The sequence below is a fragment of the Anas acuta genome, chromosome 9 (genome assembly GCF_963932015.1).
Source record: "Anas acuta chromosome 9, bAnaAcu1.1, whole genome shotgun sequence".
Taxonomy (NCBI): domain Eukaryota; kingdom Metazoa; phylum Chordata; class Aves; order Anseriformes; family Anatidae; genus Anas; species Anas acuta.
The window spans coordinates 20603261-20617548 of NC_088987.1; positions in this window are offsets into that span (position 1 = coordinate 20603261).

The following is a 14288-nucleotide window of genomic DNA, read 5'->3' on the forward strand; positions in this document are numbered from 1 at the left end:
AATATTGTGGAAAATAAAACACTTAAAAAATAAAATTTAAAAGGTATTGTGTTGTTAATAGCTATAGGTTTTTATCTGAGACTCATAAAAATCATGACTGGATGAATGAATGGCAATAGCATGCACTCAATTATATGTGTATGTGTGTCCAGATATATTTACCTTCAGAAACAACATAATCCCTTTGGTTTTGTGCAGTATTAAATTTACCTGAGATAATGCATTCATAAAATAAAAGACCATTCATATCTTTTTACATATAATTTTAGTTGAACAGGTGGGTGTCATAAGACCTAGGCTTATTTCTGATATTTAACTAAAAAAAAAAAAAATCTTGTTTGTTTATTTTAAGACATTTTAAACCTTCAAGGAAAATAGGGTGCAACTTAGAAAGCTTAAATGACCAGCCTGCCAATAGTACTGTTTAATCAGATATGTGGGACATTTATATTCAGCAAAGACTCTGCTGCATTTTAAATCCATTCTTCCATTTGCTTCATGAATTTCCCTGATTAGCTATGAATCATAGGCTTGTTTTGATCCTAACAAGAGTCACTGCTAAATAAATGGTTTTAATTCTGGGCTGGGAAGCTACCAGAGAAGTTGAAGGGATGAATTTGTCAGGTCAAAAAGTCTTTTCAAGCTTATCTGATTATCTTAATTGTATCTTATCTTGAAGCTGCTTGGGTCAGGGTGAAAGTGGTCTTGTTTATGTTCAGAAATGAAATTCTAAATTTGTCCAACATGACAGAAGCAGACTTTGAATCTCATCTCGGAACATCTAAGGAGCAAGTTCCAATGTACAGTCCTCCTTTGCTAGCAGCAGAGATAATCTGTTGGGTTAAAAAGAGCTGTCTGTAGGCCAGCAAAGTGAGCCTGTATTGTTGTAGGTGTACTCGCTTGGATGAACATTGTGACTTGCCGTGCACTGGGTGGTATTCAATTGTGTGTTTTATATCATTGCAGTGTCTTACTGTCATTTTAACAATCTCTCTCCAGAAATAGAATGGATTTGTGGGGGAGAGAGAGAAGTTTTTGTTTTTATGCACGTGTGTGTATATATATATATATATGTATATACACACACACCACTACCACCTCCCTCCACTCCCCCCCCCCCCCCCAAAAAAAAAAAATAAAAAAAAAATAAATTTGCTCTTACATGTAAGGTCATTATCAGGAAGTAACCTTGTATATTTTTTATTATCACAGTTCAGAAGTCAGGAGAAAATAGTGATATTTGACATTTTTGATGTATTTAATTACAGATATTGTGGGGGTAAGAAACAAAACAACACAAAACAATCTTTAAGGAAGTTAACCATACTTGAAGGTAAACCATACTTTGTAATGCAAGACTGACAAAATCCGCAGCATTATGGAAATGCACTAATCAATGTGAGGAGTCCAAAGTGATGGGCAGGATGTAAGCATATGAGATCTGACTTTTGCAGGTATGGCTACAAATGATCAAAGTTTGTCTAATTCATGTCTAATTCATACATCTGTTCTGCCAGGCATTGCTGCTGTAAGTGAAATAGATGGGGAGGAGGGAAATGGTCAGTAGGTGCTAATCTGCACATGTGTAATTAGGTTTGCAAATTTTTTCTGGGTTGGTGTGCTGGGCTGACCACCAAGTCCAGCACTGATGTGTAGAAACTGGAGATGCTCGCAGTTCTGAGAATCCAAAGCTTTAGTGCAGTGATGGAAACTTAGGCAGAAAATGCCAAGTAAATGCCCACAGGTTTGAAAATGTTGAATTATGTTATCACTGTGCAGAAGGTTTTCTGGTTTTGCTTCTTAGAATCAAACAGAATGTTCAGTGCCCCCCAGGTATACACGCATTTTTAATAACTCCTTATCCTGCTACCCATTTCGAAGCAAAAACTAAGCCATAAAAAATAATAGAGATGGGAAAAAAATAAATGTTTTAATGAAACCATGACTTAGCTTCAGCCAAAAGGCATACATCATAAGATGGTTTACAGTAGTAAGCAAATTAATATGGTAGTGAGCTTTCTGTACCTTTCCAATTAGGGCACATATCAATGTATTTTTATGGAAATGTTGTATAGTTTATATTTTTAATACATTACAAAATGTGAAGGTAGTCTACAGCCTGCAACATAAGGCTCCCTGAGGCTCACATGCATTACATAACCCAGTTGTGCTAATAAACCTTTATATACCATGTTTTGCCAGCTCAGCTCTTAGCACAGCCTCAGAAGCTCAACCTGCTTAAATTTATGGGAAAACAACAACAGCTTGAAGAAGAAAAATGTGGTAGTATGTGGAGAGGAGAAAGGAAATATTCCTGTTCTCCCTGCTGAGATGACAAATGATGAGTCTTTTTCTTTTTTTTTTTCTTTTTTTTATTAAACTCACAGTATTCCCCTCCCTTTCTAGAAGAAAAACTAGTCTTAAGAAAAAGAAATTCAAAGATCATAAAGCATGAAGAGAAAGAGGAATTGATCTTGGATACAAGATGGGATTGAGTTATAATATAACAAGTTACAGGTCTTTTCCTACTGAAAGGCAGAACCAATTGATTTATTATCATGACTCCCAGCTTGCATTTTTTAGGAAGGAACTGTAGACGCTAGGTAGCACGTCCCCTTTGATTTGCCACACTATGTCTTAATTACCAATGCTAGAAGTTCATGTGGTAGTATTTTCCAACTTCAAAGGCTTCAGCAGCTTAAACAGCATGAGCGGATCAGTTTTGTAGGAGCGCAGAGTGACAACAATGTGGTGTCTTCATATTTAGAATTGTCAGTTCATTTTTTATTTAGTGTACATCAAAGTGAAAATAGGCGCACAGAAAAGAGAATAGGTTTATTCAGAAGTGTCTTCGTTTGTTATCAAAGGAGTTGAAAACATCTGTTTCAAGAACTGGAATTAAGAGCTACAGTCAATGTAGGTTTGTTGTTTTTGATTTGTTTGTTTTCTGTTTGTTCTGTTTCTGTCTCTCTCTCTTTTTTCTTTTTTTTTTTTTTTTTTTTTTAATGAAAAAGGCAAATTATCTTAAATGTCTTTTCTAAGTATCTGTTACAGTCTTTCCTATTTGCAATTTACATTAGCATAGCTCCAGTAAAGTCTGTGCAGTTATACTGGGGAAGAAAATCTAACTCATGAAATGTAGGATCCAGGGCATGGTATGGGAAATTTTACTTCTATAGAGTAAATATAGAGTTCAACAAGCCATTGGGGTGGTTATTTTAGTTTAAGAATGTAAATAGCCTTTTCTTAATATGACTGCTATCTCGTTATGAGATCATAGAAATAAGAAAATCCATTTTCAGAAACATAAGAAAATCCAGTTTGAAATGCAGCACCATGATGATACAGCAGTGGTGCACGATCCACTCCAAACTGAAGCATCCTAATTGGTGGGGAAAGCTAGAGGACTGAAGCATCTTTAATCATGGTGGGGTTGGCTAGACGGTGATTACCTTAGATAAATGTGAATGTCAGTTTTAGAACAGAAATATCCACAATGCTATAGCAATCTATTTTATATTGCAATAGAGGACTGAGATGTAGCATAAATTCTTATATAGATTATGTTAAATAATTACTTAGAAACAAAAATATACACAGCATGAGTTTATACCCATCTATTTATTCAATCTAATGAGGATTCTTCTCAGTGTTACCTTTTATTGCATGTTGAATTCTCTTAAATTAGCATTGCTGTTTATGAATGCACTGCTGGAGAAAAAGACTTGTTGGCTTCTTCTGCAATGAAGGATAGCTGAAAGGTCATTATATTTCTTGCTGGTTTATGAAACACAGTCTATAATTGCTGCATCAGGTACAAAATCTATTTTCCTCATCTGTTGATTGCCAGAGGGGATGAGTTCAAATATGTTTAATCTCTGTACTATAATAAGAAAAAATATTTTTGCTCCTCCAAGTGCTCTGACTATGACTATAAATTAAAATAATCAGCATCAGTAGAGGAAAACAAGAGGAAAATGTTATGATAAAGCATATGAAAATGAATGAGAGGACATCTCACATCGACATAATAACAAAGTCATAATATGTTTATAAAAGTATGGATATCATCTTGTCCGGAGACTGTCTAAAAATCTTTTATGCTTGAAAAATATTGAGAGTTATAAGTAATATGTTTAATACATCAGCATTTTAAGCGCTGATTTGTTAGGACTATCTGCCAATACTGCTAAGTCAGGGAATTATTTTGTATATTGTAAATCTTGCATAGATGTATGTCTCAATCAGCTAAGCTTTTCAATGCCCTTTTCTCCAAAGGAAGTACCATCGTGCTGTAATAACCTTTCCATTGTTCCTCATGGGGAAGTTCCCCATATCCTCCTCCCTCCCAGCTCTTTTTTCTTTAATTTAAGAATTATTAAATTGATCAATTTAAAACATCCACTGGTACATAATACCAAAATACTTGCACAGTGCACTGCATTTGATCATGACATGCCTTATCAGGAATCTCTTTAATCTCAGAGAACTGATTTCAAACTAATGGTAATAACTGTTGTTTAATTGGAATGGTAATTCTGTAAATAGAAGACATCCGTCTTTAGTTTTGTCAAATTTGCATCCAAACTTTGCATCTCCATGAGTATAGATTACACAGCAGAAAAAAAAGAAGTATGATTTATTTCAAGTGAAATAAGAGAACAAGCGAAATGTGTAATGTCCTTTGACCCTCAAGTCTGTCTTGACTACTCTTGTTTTCCTCCCATTTCTCTTCCTCTAATGCATACCTGTTCCTTAGACTTGAAGCACAGTCTGGATGTCTCAAGGTTTACAGTGCAAGCACTGTGTAAGGATCTGAATGAGAAGATCTTAGTCAAAGGAAGCAGAAAGAAAACTCCAGGCCTTCCATCTGTGTCTCCAGCTGACTAATATTTCCTTTGACCCCTAGTTAAGTTTCTTGCAGCCTGTCTCCACCGTGTCATCTATTCTGTTTTCTTTCCTCTGCATCCACAGTGTATTCTTTGTATACTTTCAATTCCCTGAAAGTGGGCTTGTGAAGGTTTCCAAAAATCTGGTTATGTCTGCGTTATTCCATTCATTACATATTCACCCCCAGCCTCTCCCTTTTCCCTGTGAGGAGGGGCATTACTCTTCTGCCTTTATGCTGGCCCAGCAGCTGAATTCCTCAGCCTGTTTGCTTAGGTGTTGTGGTTTGCCTGTTACCTGGTACTTTCTAACCTTTCGTCTTGCTTAGAAAGGGTGAAGGCCTACATAATATGCCATCTCTGGTGTAGGGATTGGTGCTATGAATGAGAAGTAGTAGACAGTCATGACTTGATTATACAGTATATATTATACAGAAACAAAGTAAAAACCTTGTAAGGTTTTTAGGGCATTGTAAGGCCATACCTCATATTCAGGCATGCCAAGTTCTGCAGGTCTGGGCACGCTGATATACAGATTCAGATCCTTTTCCTTTTCTTTTTAATATTCAATATTCTGTTTCTCAGACATGTTGCTCATAGCTCTTGGTAGTTCTGCCCAATATGATAAATACTGACCTAAATTTTATGGCCTATGTTTTGCAAAACAGTCTTTGTAATGGATATTAGATTTATGTCACTGTAAATAGAGGGCAGGACTTTCTTTTTCATCAGTAGGGAATAAAGAAGGCAGTAATGTTTCTTTTTTTTGTGTGTTGCTGGGTCAAGGTTTAACTTAAACAATGAGCAGTGAGAGGCAAGTGCGGTCACTGCATCTAATGGTGATGGTGGTATGAATTCACTTTTCTCCAGCTTTTGGTAACCTGTCTTAATAGGGCCCTGACCTCTGCTTTCACAGTGTCATGCACAGTAGAAATAACAAACCATGAAAAAGTGAAGTGTGATGGCAGGATCTATTGGGGTTAAATTCTTCCAGCAACCTTTGAAAACTTGATTCTGCAGCAATAGGAAGAAGCAGGATGTCCATGGCAATCAGTACAGTGATTGTGTCATACAAACTTGCAATAGAATATCTAACGCTTTTGCTCTCAATTTTGTTCAAGGAAAATGGAAAGAGAGAGAGAGAGTGATCATTTGCATCAACTATTTTAAAATGTATTTTGAAAAGGCTTTGATGCAAAGTTTAATATTAATGAGAAACAGGATCTCAGTCTGTTACTGATATATCTTCTCTCCAACACTAGTCCAAATTTTTGCCTTACAAATACTGTGATGTTAATCGAGTGGAAACAGATGGGAATACACAAACGTGTGACTGATTTTTGCAATGGGTGCTAGCCTGTCCTATTTAGTCCTTAGTAAATGCAAAATTTAACAGAATTTATGCTGTATTGTACAATGATAACCGAATATTTTGATCAAGAAATTCAGGATCGGGATTGTCTCTTTACTCACTTAAGCTTAGGTGATTCAAAGTGAATATAATATTGCTTCTTTAATCCTTAAGAGTTCTTTATGATTTAATTAAGGTTTACAAAACTCTTAACTCATAAGGTAAAGAATACTGTATTGAACAAAAGTGTTGTTATTAGTGAAAATTCATGCTCTTCTTGGAAAACGAGTGGGTAGATTTTTGAACAATGTGACCTGTTTGGATATTTACATGTCATACAAGAATACATGTATTTGGAGGAAGTCTTGGGGCAGAAGTAGAAAAATTTGCTTTGGCAAGCATGCTTTAAAAAAAAATAAAAATAAATAAATTCTTATCAAATCACAAAGTTGTCTGATTAACTAACTGTAAAGACTTATCTTTTAAAGAATTCATATCACAGCCTAACCAAAGTGAAACAACACAGGGTTAGGTGTAACCTGTTTTCTTTCAATATGAGAGAACTTTCAGGAGTAAAATGAGAAAGACAGCTACTTGTGGCTAACTGACACTGGCTGTATTACCATTAAGGGATCCCAGTGTAGGTACAATTCTGATTTGGGTAAGTTTGGTGTGGCTCAGTACATTGTGACACCATGTAGTTTGTGGTAAGACAGAGACAGATTAAAAGACACGGAAGAAGAGGTGGAAAGAAGCACAATAAGGGCATTTGTAACACGAGGAAGAACTGAGCAGCATCCCTATAGCTGTTCTGTACTCACATGTACTGCAGTTTAAGATTCCAGATTTTCATGAGTCAGGATAAAATGTATTTGAAAATTCAGTTATTTCTGTAGGGTAGAAAATCTCTTGCCATTTATCATATGATGTTCAGTTTGCAAGTCTGCAGTCATACCCAATGCTGTTTTTTTGTCATCCTAGTCTGCAAAGGCCCAAACAGAGGTCAGGGCTCTCTTGAACAAGGTGCTGTTGTAGCAGCACTGCTATTGGCATATGAAAGAAAGCTGTGTTATGAGAAGCTATTGAGACTGTCCATGCTGAGACAGAAGCTGATTGTCACAGCAGGGGGAATAGGGAAAAAGGTGGCAGTGACTGTGTGAGGCTCGGAGACCATGCGATCTGGCCTCTCTCAAATGACGTATCAATTGAATGATTTCTTCTCTCAGTGAACTATGCCTGCAAGAAAGTGCAATCTAAATATGCAAAGAAAAATATTGTGTGCGCATGTGTATATCTGTATACACAGGACCACACTTGAAAAGGAGCTGAGGAGGATTATTAATGATGAGAGAAGAAGATGGGGAGATTTGTAAAGAATGTGGAGAAAGACATCTGGTGTATGTGAATGTGAAGGCTGTTCCAGATATGCAGCAAGACAAAAGGTATGTGTGTAGAAATGAGACCACGGGAAGAGAGAAGGGACTACTGGAGAGTAGGGCAAGAAGATAAAGTGTGGAGGAAGGGAATTTATGAAGTATTGTGACTGAAACCATGCCTATATTGCTCAGTGCTCCCCAAAGCAAGCATTATGAGATGAAGAATAAAGTGCAGTGGAGTTCAAACAAAATGTACTCCATTGTTAGAGCAGTGCTCTAAACCACCTGAAATATTATAACTGTTACCTGTGGCATCATTAATGTCCTGGGATTGTTTCATAAATCAGACACTAAAACATAATAGAGTAGAGAGGGTCGGTATTTTATATAAAGATGAGATTGAATTGTAAGAGAATTAATGATACCATCATTACAGCTTTTAATCTATTTTATAGAGAACTATTTCTCCTTTTATGAACAACTTGTCCTTTAGAGAAGAATTCTCTAATATTTCTGAGTAAGCAATTTTAATTTTTTTTTTCTTCTGTGTGTTTGAAATAATCATCTTTTGTTCAGCATCTTCCTGAGAAAAGAAATAAGGTCTGTAGCAGTTTCTTTAGTCTTGAGCAGATGGATTAGTCTCTGTGGACACAAGTACAAGAAGTTTCACTCAGGCCAAGTCCAGCTATATATGGTATGCTTCTGACTATAAGTAAAGCACATGGCTACCAGTCTGATTTGTGTCCCTATCACTAATGCCTGAGTAATTTCAGATGGAAAGATAGATGTATCTCCCTGGACATTCTGGAGAAGGAAAAAAAAAAAAAAGTTAACTGCAGGAAGAACTAAGTTTAAACAAAGAGAAATTAATGATTCCTCAAATAGACTCTGCACTTGCTTTGTAGTACTTTGTTTCTTAATGAAAAGGTTAATATTTATCATTAATTTAGATTGGAAGACCTTTTAATTTATTTATTTATTTATTTATTTATTTACTCTTTAGCCCTTTGCTTTTTACTTTTGCACATTGTACATTGGACCCGCATTCTCATTCAGAAGTTTCTTTTGGGGTAATTACTCCATTCCAAAGATTATGCCCAGTCTAACAAAGCAAATGAAAACCTACCCTTCAATCTAAACTGTAATCAGTTCATAACAAGCTCTCTTTTCCTGTGCTTCATTACTGTGACAAAATCTCTTTTTCATACCTCTAAATGATAAGGCAGGGTGGAAAAAAATCATTTTCCTTCACCAGGCATGCATGAAAGTGAGATGGGCTTAAGCATGCAGAATTGATTTATTTGCATTCTTCTATTGCCTTGGATGCTGCATCTTTGAAAGAAGTTAATATCATATTTTTGATTTGGCCTATGGAATGACAGGCCCTGGCAATCAAGCATGCTTATTACAACAGATAAATAATCTAGACCAATGGAGTCCCAGTGTGTATTGATTCATTTGGAAATGTGGCAGACTCTTAGCAAAAAGCATTTTGAAATCTGTTGGCTGGATGCTGGGCAGGGTGAGCAAAAATGCATTTTGGAATTGGTTAGTCCTCCTGACAAATCTATCTTTATATGCTTTTCTTAATGATTATGACAATCACTCCAACCCCATCAACCAGTTGCTTGTAATGCTTCTCTTTTACATTTGTTTTTTCCACTCTTCACATTTTTGTCTGTCTCCTGCTTTCCTGAAGGCTGCTTACAGTAAGAGTCATTGGTGTCAGCAGGGAGTGATGACATAACCATGGATTTCCTATTTGCTTTAAAAACAGTACACAATTCTAGTGCTAATCTAATATCTCACATAATTTACTACAAAACAAGTTTGCTTACTTGAATATCTCCCAGTCTCATTTCCCTGTCCAGCCTCCGTCTTCAAGGAATCCCAGTCTCATTTTTTTCAGTTCACACAATGAAAGGTAGGAGTGCATTGCTCTCCATGACTCCGGTGTGAGTTTGTTAATTAAATTCAGATTCTGTGAAGGGTGATCATTTTAAGAGAACAGCAAAAAAGATATGCTGCTTTTTGCTGATCCTGGAAAGGGACCTTGGCTTAACCACAAATTCTAAATTTGTCAAACTGTTCTTCTATTTATTTTTTTTTTCCGCTGGGAAAAAAAAAAATAAAATAAATAAAGAAAGAAAAAGCTATCTTTCGATTATAGTAGTGTTATTCTGCATTTTCTGCTCTCAGATCAGGAAGTCCTTAGTGAAGTAAAACACCACATCATACCTTGAGATGATCACAAGACATATCTCCATCTATGAGAATGATAGTGGGAGACCAAAAATACACTGGAAAATTAAGGCCCAACCAAAACTGGAACCCAGCAGTTCAGTTGTTGCTTGTTTTAGTCCCTCGGTGGAGCATAAATGGAATTAGTCTGAAGAGACACACAGCTAAATGAGAGTCTGATAGCTCCTGATGTCCTGAAGCCCGTCTGTGGGCTTTGCATTCATATTCCGAGGTATTAAAAAAAATAAAAAAAATCCTGAAAACCTGACCTGACAGGACTTTATTTATTTATTTTTTATTATTATTTTTTAAATTCTGTTTTAGAGACGCAATGGAGGAATTTTTTCCTTTTTATTATTATTTTTTTTAATAAAGCAAACCTTTTTAGAAACACAGCAGTCTAAAACCCTTTAGAATGTGTGAATAAATGTGTGTTCACATCTTTATGCATCTGATTTTGCATTAGATAGGTTCACAGTTTAAATATTAAGCAGGAAGCAGCAAAATGTAGTCAGGAGGTACAATGCCAGTGGCAGGTATCTCATCTCAAGTGGAATATTGATCAGGCAATCAAGGAAGCAGCTTTCCTGCCTCTCTGTCTAGAAGAACTTTGATACCCAACTCAGTGTTAAAACTGCCAGCCTGTCAGTGATTTCAGATTAAGTGTCTGCACTTCAGGAAAAGGAGTCCATAAATTAACTTCTAATGCTGATGACATTCAGAAAGCAAGAGGCTTTCATTGGCATTCATGGTTCAGCACATTTGGACTGGCAGATTTTTAGCTCCCATTTGCCATCCAGCTTCACAAGCCATGATGGGGTTATGACTTCAGTATTGTAATATTTCAGACAGCTTTGCAAAAGAAGCTGAGCACAGTTATGATTTCAGGCAGTTATCAGAAGGGAGAACAGACCAGCATCAAGGCTTTTTCTTTAGTAAACATGCCTGTTGGAGATGAGCCCTGAGGAAGTTTGTTACTTGTTTCATCATATGTATGCACTGTAGAATTTGCCTTTTAATTAGTGTTGAAGTGGTACCATGTTAGGGTCTTTGTTTTGTTCAGTGGTAGACGTATGAGAATAAGGAAAGAAAACCATATACAAAGCTATTGAGTAGAAATGCCTGGCTGACTTTTGGCAGTCCACCCTTCTTCACCTTAGTTTCATCCCTTTGCAGAACTGTAAATATGGAGTAGAGCTTTTGTCGGAAGCCATGTAATTCTTGTTCCGCTGTAGGTCTTGAGTGGTCTATTGACAACAGGTAGACAGAAATTCTGCTGATGGTGACCACTGCTGTAACACTACAGGAAATGACCTGTGTTGCAAAATTTTATTTTACTTGTACGTTACTAATTTCCCATGTGTGTTCCCATAATTTCTGTAAGAGAACAAAAATAGTAAACTGCAAGTGTGATTACTTAAAAAAAAAAAAAGCAACTGCTATTGCATAAAACAGCGTAATATTTTTTTCTCTGGCATTTCTAAAGCAAGTTTTAAAATATAATGATAAAGTGTTATAGTCCTACTTAATATTCTACAAGCAAGTTTAGAACTTGGATGAAAATGTTTGTCATTTTCTGCTATATTTTTGAGGACCTTTTGTAAGTGCTTGTGTGCAATTTAAACAAGGATGCAATATCTACATACAGTATCCTGCAGTAAGGAAAATTGTCCTACCGCATCCAGCAGTAAAATTCTTATATAATTAGATACAGGAATATGATTCTACAAGTTTATTACTTCTACAGGAAATAAAGGAAAAGCATCAGAAACTCCCAAGTATGGAAAATGAGCTTCAGTCTCTTGAGCAGGATGCAGGTGAAGCAGGTTCATAGTTTCTCAAAGGAAAATATTGAAATGCAGCGTTATGTAAACTATTTTCTGACTACAAAAAAAAAAAAAAAAAAAAAAAAAAAAAGTCTTTTCAGGTTCTTATTTAATAAAATGAATAAACACACATATTTTCCCTTTTGAGTATTTCCAAAGTAGCAGAAATTCAAACAGCTAATTCAGAAATCAAGGAATGCTCATTAAGCATAACATTCAAAAAGATAAAAATGAGATAACTGAGGATTTACCTTTGGTAAACAGACACCAGAAAGGTGGCAAGATTTACATATTATATATGCTGGTTATCTAGTGAGATGCATAGGTGTTTTACACTGAGACATTGATCACATATTTAAGTCATGAGTCATGTGAGTTTCCACCCATGCACTCGGAATAGCTTTTCCCAGGACAGCTTCCATAAGAGTTGGTTGGTTGTTTCATTTGAACTCTGACTGGCAAAGTCAAAATTATAGATGGCTATTGGTTTGTTTCGCTGGACTGACAGTGTACTGGAATTAGAAATTGTCTGCAAAGAGTAAAATGTTACAGTCCTGCAAATATTCATGGCGTTATCACTGAAATGAAATCAAACTTTTTTTCTGAACAGCTTATTGTCTGCAAGAAGTTTTATTCAAAGTGCAGTCACACTATTCCCTATTTCCTCCGTATTCATAATTGTAGTTCCTAATTATTTAGGATCATTATGTGTCTTCCATCTTCCAAAGGTCAAATATACTAATTCTATTTATGAATAATCTATTCAACAATTGATTGGGTAATGAGTGAAATGGCTGAATACATTTTTCACTGGAAAATATTAGACCATACAGGGATATTGTCATGAAATAAAAATATGGAAGGAGTAGTTACAGCAAATAACTGTCAGTCATAAAATTTGATACTGTATTATTGTACATGAAGTTCATGTTCATTATCTTCAGAGGATAATTCTTAAACTGTAATACTGTGTATATTTATGTGTAGTCAAATGGTAAGTTAACTTTTATCATTATTTGCATATGTAATTCTGTATAAATTAAGAGTTTGGAGAAATTCCTATCAGTTTTATATTTTCTGTATAATATTGAAGGTTTATTTATACCAGAAGTCCTCCTAACTTTGCTAAAGACTGTCACCTTGTTGTGCTAGACACCGTATATACATCTGATGAAAGGCAGCTGTCATCCAGGTACCAGTCTAAATAAGCAAGATAGATAATGAGTGGCAGAAGTGTAGGGAGCTGCAACTACCTTTCTTGGTGATAGATTTTGTAGGAGAAATCAGGAATCCTGTTTTTCTGTTTACTGGTTCACTCCAATGGGATTCGCTGTGGAACATTTGAGGAAAATGACAGTTAATACTTCTTGTTCAGACATTGGTTAAAAATTCAAAATACATGATCTCAAACATTCAGTGAGATTTAATAAGAGTGATCCATTTTTATTTTTAAATTCCCACTGGCACGCTGAAATTTTAGAAAAAGTCCTTAATTTCCAATAAATGCTGGTAACTGTTCCCTAATACTTTGAAAAAACAGCAAAGAAAACTGATATATAAATTCAATCTGTCTAGTGTTTCAAACACAAAATATCAAGTGAGACAAAGAGTAAATTCTAAAATAAAGTGTATATAGTTTGTTTTTGAAAATATCGGTTTTTGAAGGCTGCTTATGAATGTTCAGGGAAGGAAAAAAGTAGAAGCGTTTGACAGTGACAGTGATTTGATATCTGAATCATTTGTTTAGTACTGCAAAATATAGTCATGCTCCTTTGCACTTGCTTCATTTCTCTCCTAGGAAGGAGCAGAGTCTGTAACAATAAGAATCTGCCAAACATATTATGACACTACAGATTGTTATTCTCTTTCTAGACCTAAAGCAAATCTTTTACAGGGACAATCTGTGCCTAATGCCTGCTGTTATTGAAAACCAGCAAAGGGGCTGGTTCGGAACAATTTCAGTCACTTAAACATGATCATATCCAGAGGAAGAAACAAACTCTGAATAATTTGACTAACAAGTTATTTATTGGCTGACCTAAAAGAGTGGAAATAGTAAACTTTGAGGGTTAAACTTTTAGGTCTGAAAGTTCATTAGCTGGACCGCAGCATGTTGTAAGGTCCTTTATATGTATCTAGACATTTATGTTAATCTATGTTTTTACAGTTTACTGTTGGAATGTCATCAGTATATTTACAGCAACTTTTTTTTTCCTAATTTCAGTCTAAATATGAGGTGTTTTTTTTCTTTAAAAATATAAAACCCATTACTTTGATTTCAAAGATCTGTTTCAACAACTGACAAAAAAGGTTATGAAGGTAACATTAAATAGACTTAAAAAAATTACTTGAATTTTTTTGGAAAAAGCATAAAGAAAGCATAAAGTGACTGTGAAAATATGAGTTTTACTTTTATCCTACTTTTTGTGGTTTCTTGAGATCATAATGTCAGAAGAAACTACAAAAATATGACTATAACGCTCAAACTCTGACTCTTTTCTTGTTGTCGTTTTGTGTGTTAACATTTGAGCTACCCTATAATCAGCAATGGAAATTAAAAAATATATTTTTTAGAGTCAAACTTGTTTGTTTTAGGCTTCACTTACTG